At 47.9% G+C, this 13,576-nt stretch overlaps 9 non-coding genes and 1 pseudogene across 9 annotated transcripts; all 10 read left to right on the top strand.

The window, feature by feature from the left end:
- Positions 1-229: 229 nt before the first annotated feature.
- On the top strand, positions 230-420 carry LOC142700378 (U2 spliceosomal RNA). Its single transcript, XR_012866510.1, has one exon. It is a non-coding gene; the product is annotated as a U2 spliceosomal RNA (small nuclear RNA).
- A 1,287-nt stretch (positions 421-1,707) lies between these two features.
- Positions 1,708-1,898, top strand: LOC142700405 (U2 spliceosomal RNA). Its single transcript, XR_012866534.1, has one exon. It is a non-coding gene; the product is annotated as a U2 spliceosomal RNA (small nuclear RNA).
- Positions 1,899-3,187: 1,289 nt separating this feature from the next.
- Positions 3,188-3,378, top strand: LOC142700404 (U2 spliceosomal RNA). The gene has a single exon (XR_012866533.1). It is a non-coding gene; the product is annotated as a U2 spliceosomal RNA (small nuclear RNA).
- A 1,288-nt stretch (positions 3,379-4,666) lies between these two features.
- On the top strand, positions 4,667-4,857 carry LOC142700402 (U2 spliceosomal RNA). The gene has a single exon (XR_012866532.1). It is a non-coding gene; the product is annotated as a U2 spliceosomal RNA (small nuclear RNA).
- Positions 4,858-6,141: 1,284 nt separating this feature from the next.
- LOC142700400 (U2 spliceosomal RNA) lies at positions 6,142-6,332 on the top strand. The gene has a single exon (XR_012866530.1). It is a non-coding gene; the product is annotated as a U2 spliceosomal RNA (small nuclear RNA).
- Positions 6,333-7,612: 1,280 nt separating this feature from the next.
- LOC142700401 (U2 spliceosomal RNA) lies at positions 7,613-7,803 on the top strand. The gene has a single exon (XR_012866531.1). It is a non-coding gene; the product is annotated as a U2 spliceosomal RNA (small nuclear RNA).
- Positions 7,804-9,087: 1,284 nt separating this feature from the next.
- Positions 9,088-9,278, top strand: LOC142700389 (U2 spliceosomal RNA). Its single transcript, XR_012866520.1, has one exon. It is a non-coding gene; the product is annotated as a U2 spliceosomal RNA (small nuclear RNA).
- A 1,284-nt stretch (positions 9,279-10,562) lies between these two features.
- LOC142700399 (U2 spliceosomal RNA) lies at positions 10,563-10,753 on the top strand. Its single transcript, XR_012866529.1, has one exon. It is a non-coding gene; the product is annotated as a U2 spliceosomal RNA (small nuclear RNA).
- A 1,300-nt stretch (positions 10,754-12,053) lies between these two features.
- LOC142700377 (U2 spliceosomal RNA) lies at positions 12,054-12,244 on the top strand. The gene has a single exon (XR_012866509.1). It is a non-coding gene; the product is annotated as a U2 spliceosomal RNA (small nuclear RNA).
- Positions 12,245-13,532: 1,288 nt separating this feature from the next.
- Positions 13,533-13,576, top strand: LOC142700403 (U2 spliceosomal RNA; annotated as a pseudogene; the record flags this gene model as incomplete).

Below are 13,576 nucleotides of genomic sequence, written 5' to 3'. Positions count from 1 at the left end.
CAGGAAGGCGTTTTTATGTAGATTCCTCCTCTTTCAGCACTGCATTGTGGTGCAAGCAAAAGAAGCAAATCCTGTCTGGCTTCCTCTCCGGCCTTTATTCACCTCCCGTGTAGCTGTGAGTGTGTGAGCCTGCAGGGCCCCATGGAATTGCCTAGAAGTAGGCTGAATCGCTGCAAGGGCTGAACAGCAGTATCGGGCAGGCTCGGGCAACGCGCGGCCCGTTCGGGTTATCGCTTCTCGGCCTTTTGGCTAAGATCAAGTGTAGTATCTGTTCTTATCAGTTTAATATCTGATACGTCCCCTATCTGGGGACCATATATTAAATGGATTTTTAGAACAGGGAGATGGAAATAGAGCTTGCTCTGTCCACTCCACGCATTGACCTGGTATTGCAGTATTTCCAGGACCGGTGCACCCTTTCCTTATGTGTTGACTAAAAGCAGATTCCAAAAGTGTTTTTTGTCTTTGCTATTGTTTCTGTCTTTCTGAAGGGATCTCCCCTTTTAATCCCATTATTTCAACACCTGTTGGACAATGCATGAGTGATAATGAGCTCATTGATTAAATGCAATTAATGAATAGATTGCCACCTCTTGTTGTGTGTCGTCTGTGTTTCTGTGTTTCCGGCATTTCACATTGGAACACCTCATTCACCTTCCTTGTCTTCTCTCCGCCCTCCCTTTTAGGTAAGTTAAAGAGCTGCACCTGAGCCAGCCACTGATTGATTGATTGATTGATTGATTGATTGATTGATTGATTGATTGATGCAGCACAACAGTCAAATAGTGGAGTGGAGTAGGGGAACAGCAAACAGCCAATAAAGCAGCCCGCCCGCTCGCCTGCCCGCCACAATGGACCTACCTGTGTACACTAGATGGATGTGATGGAATGTACTGTCGTCCCTACATTTCAAGAAGAAGTAAGAATTGCAGTTGCAACAAAGCCTTGCTTGCCTACAAAGAGAGCAGCAATTTGGATTTGTTACTATGTTACCTAGAAGAATAATAACAAACTGTGCAAGGATGGAGGTTGTAGGAGCAAGGAGAAGTTGTCTGTAAAGTTGGTGGATGCCTATTTTCCATTTTGCAGTCCCTTGTCTCCCTCTTGTGGCCTCCTGGAGGCAACTAGCTGTGCAAAAAAAAGACAGCCTGGCGGCCGGCTGTTGCAGTGTTGCCCTCTCAGGCAACACTGAGTGACTGACTGAGCCTCACCGTCTTATATAAAGTTCAGACGGAACTTTGCACGTGTCATAGTGGAGCCCTCAGGATTCCAGAGCCAGCTTTCTGACATCATAATGGGGCCTCAGAGATAAAAGCCTGGGCCCAGGCAGTGTTGGTCAGTGCTGCTCAGCAGGCAGCACTGGACTGGACTGGATTACAGCTGATACAAGGTGTGAAGGAACAAGGGGTGGCTGTGGGCATGCACTTGCTGCCGCTGCCAGTGTTTATCTGCATGGCAGCAGGGCATTTGGGCGTTGCCAGGAAGGCGTTTTTATGTAGATTCCTCCTCTTTCAGCACTGCATTGTGGTGCAAGCAAAAGAAGCAAATCCTGTCTGGCTTCCTCTCCGGCCTTTATTCACCTCCCGTGTAGCTGTGAGTGTGTGAGCCTGCAGGGCCCCATGGAATTGCCTAGAAGTAGGCTGAATCGCTGCAAGGGCTGAACAGCAGTATCGGGCAGGCTCGGGCAACGCGCGGCCCGTTCGGGTTATCGCTTCTCGGCCTTTTGGCTAAGATCAAGTGTAGTATCTGTTCTTATCAGTTTAATATCTGATACGTCCCCTATCTGGGGACCATATATTAAATGGATTTTTAGAACAGGGAGATGGAAATAGAGCTTGCTCTGTCCACTCCACGCATTGACCTGGTATTGCAGTATTTCCAGGACCGGTGCACCCTTTCCTTATGTGTTGACTAAAAGCAGATTCCAAAAGTGTTTTTTGTCTTTGCTATTGTTTCTGTCTTTCTGAAGGGATCTCCCCTTTTAATCCCATTATTTCAACACCTGTTGGACAATGCATGAGTGATAATGAGCTCATTGATTAAATGCAATTAATGAATAGATTGCCACCTCTTGTTGTGTGTCGTCTGTGTTTCTGTGTTTCCGGCATTTCACATTGGAACACCTCATTCACCTTCCTTGTCTTCTCTCCGCCCTCCCTTTTAGGTAAGTTAAAGAGCTGCACCTGAGCCAGCCACTTGATTGATTGATTGATTGATTGATTGATTGATTGATTGATTGATTGATTGATGCAGCACAACAGTCAAATAGTGGAGTGGAGTAGGGGAACAGCAAACAGCCAATAAAGCAGCCCGCCCGCTCGCCTGCCCGCCACAATGGACCTACCTGTGTACACTAGATGGATGTGATGGAATGTACTGTCGTCCCTACATTTCAAGAAGAAGTAAGAATTGCAGTTGCAACAAAGCCTTGCTTGCCTACAAAGAGAGCAGCAATTTGGATTTGTTACTATGTTACCTAGAAGAATAACAAACTGTGCAAGGATGGAGGTTGTAGGAGCAAGGAGAAGTTGTCTGTAAAGTTGGTGGATGCCTATTTTCCATTTTGCAGTCCCTTGTCTCCCTCTTGTGGCCTCCTGGAGGCAACTAGCTGTGCAAAAAAAAGACAGCCTGGCGGCCGGCTGTTGCAGTGTTGCCCTCTCAGGCAACACTGAGTGACTGACTGAGCCTCACCATCTTATATAAAGTTCAGACGGAACTTTGCACGTGTCATAGTGGAGCCCTCAGGATTCCAGAGCCAGCTTTCTGACATCATAATGGGGCCTCAGAGATAAAAGCCTGGGCCCAGGCAGTGTTGGTCAGTGCTGCTCAGCAGGCAGCACTGGACTGGACTGGATTACAGCTGATACAAGGTGTGAAGGAACAAGGGGTGGCTGTGGGCATGCACTTGCTGCCGCTGCCAGTGTTTATCTGCATGGCAGCAGGGCATTTGGGCGTTGCCAGGAAGGCGTTTTTATGTAGATTCCTCCTCTTTCAGCACTGCATTGTGGTGCAAGCAAAAGAAGCAAATCCTGTCTGGCTTCCTCTCCGGCCTTTATTCACCTCCCGTGTAGCTGTGAGTGTGTGAGCCTGCAGGGCCCCATGGAATTGCCTAGAAGTAGGCTGAATCGCTGCAAGGGCTGAACAGCAGTATCGGGCAGGCTCGGGCAACGCGCGGCCCGTTCGGGTTATCGCTTCTCGGCCTTTTGGCTAAGATCAAGTGTAGTATCTGTTCTTATCAGTTTAATATCTGATACGTCCCCTATCTGGGGACCATATATTAAATGGATTTTTAGAACAGGGAGATGGAAATAGAGCTTGCTCTGTCCACTCCACGCATTGACCTGGTATTGCAGTATTTCCAGGACCGGTGCACCCTTTCCTTATGTGTTGACTAAAAGCAGATTCCAAAAGTGTTTTTTGTCTTTGCTATTGTTTCTGTCTTTCTGAAGGGATCTCCCCTTTTAATCCCATTATTTCAACACCTGTTGGACAATGCATGAGTGATAATGAGCTCATTGATTAAATGCAATTAATGAATAGATTGCCACCTCTTGTTGTGTGTCGTCTGTGTTTCTGTGTTTCCGGCATTTCACATTGGAACACCTCATTCACCTTCCTTGTCTTCTCTCCGCCCTCCCTTTTAGGTAAGTTAAAGAGCTGCACCTGAGCCAGCCACTGATTGATTGATTGATTGATTGATTGATTGATTGATTGATTGATTGATTGATGCAGCACAACAGTCAAATAGTGGAGTGGAGTAGGGGAACAGCAAACAGCCAATAAAGCAGCCCGCCCGCTCGCCTGCCCGCCACAATGGACCTACCTGTGTACACTAGATGGATGTGATGGAATGTACTGTCGTCCCTACATTTCAAGAAGAAGTAAGAATTGCAGTTGCAACAAAGCCTTGCTTGCCTACAAAGAGAGCAGCAATTTGGATTTGTTACTATGTTACCTAGAAGAATAACAAACTGTGCAAGGATGGAGGTTGTAGGAGCAAGGAGAAGTTGTCTGTAAAGTTGGTGGATGCCTATTTTCCATTTTGCAGTCCCTTGTCTCCCTCTTGTGGCCTCCTGGAGGCAACTAGCTGTGCAAAAAAAAGACAGCCTGGCGGCCGGCTGTTGCAGTGTTGCCCTCTCAGGCAACACTGAGTGACTGACTGAGCCTCACCGTCTTATATAAAGTTCAGACGGAACTTTGCACGTGTCATAGTGGAGCCCTCAGGATTCCAGAGCCAGCTTTCTGACATCATAATGGGGCCTCAGAGATAAAAGCCTGGGCCCAGGCAGTGTTGGTCAGTGCTGCTCAGCAGGCAGCACTGGACTGGACTGGATTACAGCTGATACAAGGTGTGAAGGAACAAGGGGTGGCTGTGGGCATGCACTTGCTGCCGCTGCCAGTGTTTATCTGCATGGCAGCAGGGCATTTGGGCGTTGCCAGGAAGGCGTTTTTATGTAGATTCCTCCTCTTTCAGCACTGCATTGTGGTGCAAGCAAAAGAAGCAAATCCTGTCTGGCTTCCTCTCCGGCCTTTATTCACCTCCCGTGTAGCTGTGAGTGTGTGAGCCTGCAGGGCCCCATGGAATTGCCTAGAAGTAGGCTGAATCGCTGCAAGGGCTGAACAGCAGTATCGGGCAGGCTCGGGCAACGCGCGGCCCGTTCGGGTTATCGCTTCTCGGCCTTTTGGCTAAGATCAAGTGTAGTATCTGTTCTTATCAGTTTAATATCTGATACGTCCCCTATCTGGGGACCATATATTAAATGGATTTTTAGAACAGGGAGATGGAAATAGAGCTTGCTCTGTCCACTCCACGCATTGACCTGGTATTGCAGTATTTCCAGGACCGGTGTACCCTTTCCTTATGTGTTGACTAAAAGCAGATTCCAAAAGTGTTTTTTGTCTTTGCTATTGTTTCTGTCTTTCTGAAGGGATCTCCCCTTTTAATCCCATTATTTCAACACCTGTTGGACAATGCATGAGTGATAATGAGCTCATTGATTAAATGCAATTAATGAATAGATTGCCACCTCTTGTTGTGTGTCGTCTGTGTTTCTGTGTTTCCGGCATTTCACATTGGAACACCTCATTCACCTTCCTTGTCTTCTCTCCGCCCTCCCTTTTAGGTAAGTTAAAGAGCTGCACCTGAGCCAGCCACTGATTGATTGATTGATTGATTGATTGATTGATTGATTGATTGATTGATGCAGCACAACAGTCAAATAGTGGAGTGGAGTAGGGGAACAGCAAACAGCCAATAAAGCAGCCCGCCCGCTCGCCTGCCCGCCACAATGGACCTACCTGTGTACACTAGATGGATGTGATGGAATGTACTGTCGTCCCTACATTTCAAGAAGAAGTAAGAATTGCAGTTGCAACAAAGCCTTGCTTGCCTACAAAGAGAGCAGCAATTTGGATTTGTTACTATGTTACCTAGAAGAATAACAAACTGTGCAAGGATGGAGGTTGTAGGAGCAAGGAGAAGTTGTCTGTAAAGTTGGTGGATGCCTATTTTCCATTTTGCAGTCCCTTGTCTCCCTCTTGTGGCCTCCTGGAGGCAACTAGCTGTGCAAAAAAAAGACAGCCTGGCGGCCGGCTGTTGCAGTGTTGCCCTCTCAGGCAACACTGAGTGACTGACTGAGCCTCACCGTCTTATATAAAGTTCAGACGGAACTTTGCACGTGTCATAGTGGAGCCCTCAGGATTCCAGAGCCAGCTTTCTGACATCATAATGGGGCCTCAGAGATAAAAGCCTGGGCCCAGGCAGTGTTGGTCAGTGCTGCTCAGCAGGCAGCACTGGACTGGACTGGATTACAGCTGATACAAGGTGTGAAGGAACAAGGGGTGGCTGTGGGCATGCACTTGCTGCCGCTGCCAGTGTTTATCTGCATGGCAGCAGGGCATTTGGGCGTTGCCAGGAAGGCGTTTTTATGTAGATTCCTCCTCTTTCAGCACTGCATTGTGGTGCAAGCAAAAGAAGCAAATCCTGTCTGGCTTCCTCTCCGGCCTTTATTCACCTCCCGTGTAGCTGTGAGTGTGTGAGCCTGCAGGGCCCCATGGAATTGCCTAGAAGTAGGCTGAATCGCTGCAAGGGCTGAACAGCAGTATCGGGCAGGCTCGGGCAACGCGCGGCCCGTTCGGGTTATCGCTTCTCGGCCTTTTGGCTAAGATCAAGTGTAGTATCTGTTCTTATCAGTTTAATATCTGATACGTCCCCTATCTGGGGACCATATATTAAATGGATTTTTAGAACAGGGAGATGGAAATAGAGCTTGCTCTGTCCACTCCACGCATTGACCTGGTATTGCAGTATTTCCAGGACCGGTGTACCCTTTCCTTATGTGTTGACTAAAAGCAGATTCCAAAAGTGTTTTTTGTCTTTGCTATTGTTTCTGTCTTTCTGAAGGGATCTCCCCTTTTAATCCCATTATTTCAACACCTGTTGGACAATGCATGAGTGATAATGAGCTCATTGATTAAATGCAATTAATGAATAGATTGCCACCTCTTGTTGTGTGTCGTCTGTGTTTCTGTGTTTCCGGCATTTCACATTGGAACACCTCATTCACCTTCCTTGTCTTCTCTCCGCCCTCCCTTTTAGGTAAGTTAAAGAGCTGCACCTGAGCCAGCCACTGATTGATTGATTGATTGATTGATTGATTGATTGATTGATTGATGCAGCACAACAGTCAAATAGTGGAGTGGAGTAGGGGAACAGCAAACAGCCAATAAAGCAGCCCGCCCGCTCGCCTGCCCGCCACAATGGACCTACCTGTGTACACTAGATGGATGTGATGGAATGTACTGTCGTCCCTACATTTCAAGAAGAAGTAAGAATTGCAGTTGCAACAAAGCCTTGCTTGCCTACAAAGAGAGCAGCAATTTGGATTTGTTACTATGTTACCTAGAAGAATAACAAACTGTGCAAGGATGGAGGTTGTAGGAGCAAGGAGAAGTTGTCTGTAAAGTTGGTGGATGCCTATTTTCCATTTTGCAGTCCCTTGTCTCCCTCTTGTGGCCTCCTGGAGGCAACTAGCTGTGCAAAAAAAAGACAGCCTGGCGGCCGGCTGTTGCAGTGTTGCCCTCTCAGGCAACACTGAGTGACTGACTGAGCCTCACCGTCTTATATAAAGTTCAGACGGAACTTTGCACGTGTCATAGTGGAGCCCTCAGGATTCCAGAGCCAGCTTTCTGACATCATAATGGGGCCTCAGAGATAAAAGCCTGGGCCCAGGCAGTGTTGGTCAGTGCTGCTCAGCAGGCAGCACTGGACTGGACTGGATTACAGCTGATACAAGGTGTGAAGGAACAAGGGGTGGCTGTGGGCATGCACTTGCTGCCGCTGCCAGTGTTTATCTGCATGGCAGCAGGGCATTTGGGCGTTGCCAGGAAGGCGTTTTTATGTAGATTCCTCCTCTTTCAGCACTGCATTGTGGTGCAAGCAAAAGAAGCAAATCCTGTCTGGCTTCCTCTCCGGCCTTTATTCACCTCCCGTGTAGCTGTGAGTGTGTGAGCCTGCAGGGCCCCATGGAATTGCCTAGAAGTAGGCTGAATCGCTGCAAGGGCTGAACAGCAGTATCGGGCAGGCTCGGGCAACGCGCGGCCCGTTCGGGTTATCGCTTCTCGGCCTTTTGGCTAAGATCAAGTGTAGTATCTGTTCTTATCAGTTTAATATCTGATACGTCCCCTATCTGGGGACCATATATTAAATGGATTTTTAGAACAGGGAGATGGAAATAGAGCTTGCTCTGTCCACTCCACGCATTGACCTGGTATTGCAGTATTTCCAGGACCGGTGCACCCTTTCCTTATGTGTTGACTAAAAGCAGATTCCAAAAGTGTTTTTTGTCTTTGCTATTGTTTCTGTCTTTCTGAAGGGATCTCCCCTTTTAATCCCATTATTTCAACACCTGTTGGACAATGCATGAGTGATAATGAGCTCATTGATTAAATGCAATTAATGAATAGATTGCCACCTCTTGTTGTGTGTCGTCTGTGTTTCTGTGTTTCCGGCATTTCACATTGGAACACCTCATTCACCTTCCTTGTCTTCTCTCCGCCCTCCCTTTTAGGTAAGTTAAAGAGCTGCACCTGAGCCAGCCACTGATTGATTGATTGATTGATTGATTGATTGATTGATTGATTGATTGATGCAGCACAACTGTCAAATAGTGGAGTGGAGTAGGGGAACAGCAAACAGCCAATAAAGCAGCCCGCCCGCTCGCCTGCCCGCCACAATGGACCTACCTGTGTACACTAGATGGATGTGATGGAATGTACTGTCGTCCCTACATTTCAAGAAGAAGTAAGAATTGCAGTTGCAACAAAGCCTTGCTTGCCTACAAAGAGAGCAGCAATTTGGATTTGTTACTATGTTACCTAGAAGAATAACAAACTGTGCAAGGATGGAGGTTGTAGGAGCAAGGAGAAGTTGTCTGTAAAGTTGGTGGATGCCTATTTTCCATTTTGCAGTCCCTTGTCTCCCTCTTGTGGCCTCCTGGAGGCAACTAGCTGTGCAAAAAAAAGACAGCCTGGCGGCCGGCTGTTGCAGTGTTGCCCTCTCAGGCAACACTGAGTGACTGACTGAGCCTCACCGTCTTATATAAAGTTCAGACGGAACTTTGCACGTGTCATAGTGGAGCCCTCAGGATTCCAGAGCCAGCTTTCTGACATCATAATGGGGCCTCAGAGATAAAAGCCTGGGCCCAAGCAGTGTTGGTCAGTGCTGCTCAGCAGGCAGCACTGGACTGGACTGGATTACAGCTGATACAAGGTGTGAAGGAACAAGGGGTGGCTGTGGGCATGCACTTGCTGCCGCTGCCAGTGTTTATCTGCATGGCAGCAGGGCATTTGGGCGTTGCCAGGAAGGCGTTTTTATGTAGATTCCTCCTCTTTCAGCACTGCATTGTGGTGCAAGCAAAAGAAGCAAATCCTGTCTGGCTTCCTCTCCGGCCTTTATTCACCTCCCGTGTAGCTGTGAGTGTGTGAGCCTGCAGGGCCCCATGGAATTGCCTAGAAGTAGGCTGAATCGCTGCAAGGGCTGAACAGCAGTATCGGGCAGGCTCGGGCAACGCGCGGCCCGTTCGGGTTATCGCTTCTCGGCCTTTTGGCTAAGATCAAGTGTAGTATCTGTTCTTATCAGTTTAATATCTGATACGTCCCCTATCTGGGGACCATATATTAAATGGATTTTTAGAACAGGGAGATGGAAATAGAGCTTGCTCTGTCCACTCCACGCATTGACCTGGTATTGCAGTATTTCCAGGACCGGTGCACCCTTTCCTTATGTGTTGACTAAAAGCAGATTCCAAAAGTGTTTTTTGTCTTTGCTATTGTTTCTGTCTTTCTGAAGGGATCTCCCCTTTTAATCCCATTATTTCAACACCTGTTGGACAATGCATGAGTGATAATGAGCTCATTGATTAAATGCAATTAATGAATAGATTGCCACCTCTTGTTGTGTGTCGTCTGTGTTTCTGTGTTTCCGGCATTTCACATTGGAACACCTCATTCACCTTCCTTGTCTTCTCTCCGCCCTCCCTTTTAGGTAAGTTAAAGAGCTGCACCTGAGCCAGCCACTGATTGATTGATTGATTGATTGATTGATTGATTGATTGATTGATTGATGCAGCACAACAGTCAAATAGTGGAGTGGAGTAGGGGAACAGCAAACAGCCAATAAAGCAGCCCGCCCGCTCGCCTGCCCGCCACAATGGACCTACCTGTGTACACTAGATGGATGTGATGGAATGTACTGTCGTCCCTACATTTCAAGAAGAAGTAAGAATTGCAGTTGCAACAAAGCCTTGCTTGCCTACAAAGAGAGCAGCAATTTGGATTTGTTACTATGTTACCTAGAAGAATAACAAACTGTGCAAGGATGGAGGTTGTAGGAGCAAGGAGAAGTTGTCTGTAAAGTTGGTGGATGCCTATTTTCCATTTTGCAGTCCCTTGTCTCCCTCTTGTGGCCTCCTGGAGGCAACTAGCTGTGCAAAAAAAAGACAGCCTGGCGGCCGGCTGTTGCAGTGTTGCCCTCTCAGGCAACACTGAGTGACTGACTGAGCCTCACCGTCTTATATAAAGTTCAGACGGAACTTTGCACGTGTCATAGTGGAGCCCTCAGGATTCCAGAGCCAGCTTTCTGACATCATAATGGGGCCTCAGAGATAAAAGCCTGGGCCCAGGCAGTGTTGGTCAGTGCTGCTCAGCAGGCAGCACTGGACTGGACTGGATTACAGCTGATACAAGGTGTGAAGGAACAAGGGGTGGCTGTGGGCATGCACTTGCTGCCGCTGCCAGTGTTTATCTGCATGGCAGCAGGGCATTTGGGCGTTGCCAGGAAGGCGTTTTTATGTAGATTCCTCCTCTTTCAGCACTGCATTGTGGTGCAAGCAAAAGAAGCAAATCCTGTCTGGCTTCCTCTCCGGCCTTTATTCACCTCCCGTGTAGCTGTGAGTGTGTGAGCCTGCAGGGCCCCATGGAATTGCCTAGAAGTAGGCTGAATCGCTGCAAGGGCTGAACAGCAGTATCGGGCAGGCTCGGGCAACGCGCGGCCCGTTCGGGTTATCGCTTCTCGGCCTTTTGGCTAAGATCAAGTGTAGTATCTGTTCTTATCAGTTTAATATCTGATACGTCCCCTATCTGGGGACCATATATTAAATGGATTTTTAGAACAGGGAGATGGAAATAGAGCTTGCTCTGTCCACTCCACGCATTGACCTGGTATTGCAGTATTTCCAGGACCGGTGTACCCTTTCCTTATGTGTTGACTAAAAGCAGATTCCAAAAGTGTTTTTTGTCTTTGCTATTGTTTCTGTCTTTCTGAAGGGATCTCCCCTTTTAATCCCATTATTTCAACACCTGTTGGACAATGCATGAGTGATAATGAGCTCATTGATTAAATGCAATTAATGAATAGATTGCCACCTCTTGTTGTGTGTCGTCTGTGTTTCTGTGTTTCCGGCATTTCACATTGGAACACCTCATTCACCTTCCTTGTCTTCTCTCCGCCCTCCCTTTTAGGTAAGTTAAAGAGCTGCACCTGAGCCAGCCACTGATTGATTGATTGATTGATTGATTGATTGATTGATTGATTGATTGATTGATTGATTGATTGATGCAGCACAACAGTCAAATAGTGGAGTGGAGTAGGGGAACAGCAAACAGCCAATAAAGCAGCCCGCCCGCTCGCCTGCCCGCCACAATGGACCTACCTGTGTACACTAGATGGATGTGATGGAATGTACTGTCGTCCCTACATTTCAAGAAGAAGTAAGAATTGCAGTTGCAACAAAGCCTTGCTTGCCTACAAAGAGAGCAGCAATTTGGATTTGTTACTATGTTACCTAGAAGAATAACAAACTGTGCAAGGATGGAGGTTGTAGGAGCAAGGAGAAGTTGTCTGTAAAGTTGGTGGATGCCTATTTTCCATTTTGCAGTCCCTTGTCTCCCTCTTGTGGCCTCCTGGAGGCAACTAGCTGTGCAAAAAAAAGACAGCCTGGCGGCCGGCTGTTGCAGTGTTGCCCTCTCAGGCAACACTGAGTGACTGACTGAGCCTCACCGTCTTATATAAAGTTCAGACGGAACTTTGCACGTGTCATAGTGGAGCCCTCAGGATTCCAGAGCCAGCTTTCTGACATCATAATGGGGCCTCAGAGATAAAAGCCTGGGCCCAAGCAGTGTTGGTCAGTGCTGCTCAGCAGGCAGCACTGGACTGGACTGGATTACAGCTGATACAAGGTGTGAAGGAACAAGGGGTGGCTGTGGGCATGCACTTGCTGCCGCTGCCAGTGTTTATCTGCATGGCAGCAGGGCATTTGGGCGTTGCCAGGAAGGCGTTTTTATGTAGATTCCTCCTCTTTCAGCACTGCATTGTGGTGCAAGCAAAAGAAGCAAATCCTGTCTGGCTTCCTCTCCGGCCTTTATTCACCTCCCGTGTAGCTGTGAGTGTGTGAGCCTGCAGGGCCCCATGGAATTGCCTAGAAGTAGGCTGAATCGCTGCAAGGGCTGAACAGCAGTATCGGGCAGGCTCGGGCAACGCGCGGCCCGTTCGGGTTATCGCTTCTCGGCCTTTTGGCTAAGATCAAGTGTAGTATCTGTTCTTATCAGTTTAATATCTGATACGTCCCCTATCTGGGGACCATATATTAAATGGATTTTTAGAACAGGGAGATGGAAATAGAGCTTGCTCTGTCCACTCCACGCATTGACCTGGTATTGCAGTATTTCCAGGACCGGTGCACCCTTTCCTTATGTGTTGACTAAAAGCAGATTCCAAAAGTGTTTTTTGTCTTTGCTATTGTTTCTGTCTTTCTGAAGGGATCTCCCCTTTTAATCCCATTATTTCAACACCTGTTGGACAATGCATGAGTGATAATGAGCTCATTGATTAAATGCAATTAATGAATAGATTGCCACCTCTTGTTGTGTGTCGTCTGTGTTTCTGTGTTTCCGGCATTTCACATTGGAACACCTCATTCACCTTCCTTGTCTTCTCTCCGCCCTCCCTTTTAGGTAAGTTAAAGAGCTGCACCTGAGCCAGCCACTGATTGATTGATTGATTGATTGATTGATTGATTGATTGATTGATTGATTGATGCAGCACAACAGTCAAATAGTGGAGTGGAGTAGGGGAACAGCAAACAGCCAATAAAGCAGCCCGCCCGCTCGCCTGCCCGCCACAATGGACCTACCTGTGTACACTAGATGGATGTGATGGAATGTACTGTCGTCCCTACATTTCAAGAAGAAGTAAGAATTGCAGTTGCAACAAAGCCTTGCTTGCCTACAAAGAGAGCAGCAATTTGGATTTGTTACTATGTTACCTAGAAGAATAACAAACTGTGCAAGGATGGAGGTTGTAGGAGCAAGGAGAAGTTGTCTGTAAAGTTGGTGGATGCCTATTTTCCATTTTGCAGTCCCTTGTCTCCCTCTTGTGGCCTCCTGGAGGCAACTAGCTGTGCAAAAAAAAGACAGCCTGGCGGCCGGCTGTTGCAGTGTTGCCCTCTCAGGCAACACTGAGTGACTGACTGAGCCTCACCGTCTTATATAAAGTTCAGACGGAACTTTGCACGTGTCATAGTGGAGCCCTCAGGATTCCAGAGCCAGCTTTCTGACATCATAATGGGGCCTCAGAGATAAAAGCCTGGGCCCAGGCAGTGTTGGTCAGTGCTGCTCAGCAGGCAGCACTGGACTGGACTGGATTACAGCTGATACAAGGTGTGAAGGAACAAGGGGTGGCTGTGGGCATGCACTTGCTGCCGCTGCCAGTGTTTATCTGCATGGCAGCAGGGCATTTGGGCGTTGCCAGGAAGGCGTTTTTATGTAGATTCCTCCTCTTTCAGCACTGCATTGTGGTGCAAGCAAAAGAAGCAAATCCTGTCTGGCTTCCTCTCCGGCCTTTATTCACCTCCCGTGTAGCTGTGAGTGTGTGAGCCTGCAGGGCCCCATGGAATTGCCTAGAAGTAGGCTGAATCGCTGCAAGGGCTGAACAGCAGTATCGGGCAGGCTCGGGCAACGCGCGGCCCGTTCGGGTTATCGCTTCTCGGCCTTTTGGCTAAGATCAAGTGTAGTATCTGTT

Source organism: Rhinoderma darwinii, unplaced genomic scaffold (assembly GCF_050947455.1).
Source record: "Rhinoderma darwinii isolate aRhiDar2 unplaced genomic scaffold, aRhiDar2.hap1 Scaffold_1869, whole genome shotgun sequence".
In the NCBI taxonomy this organism is placed as follows: domain Eukaryota; kingdom Metazoa; phylum Chordata; class Amphibia; order Anura; family Rhinodermatidae; genus Rhinoderma; species Rhinoderma darwinii.
This window is presented reverse-complemented; position numbering and strand designations above follow the sequence as displayed.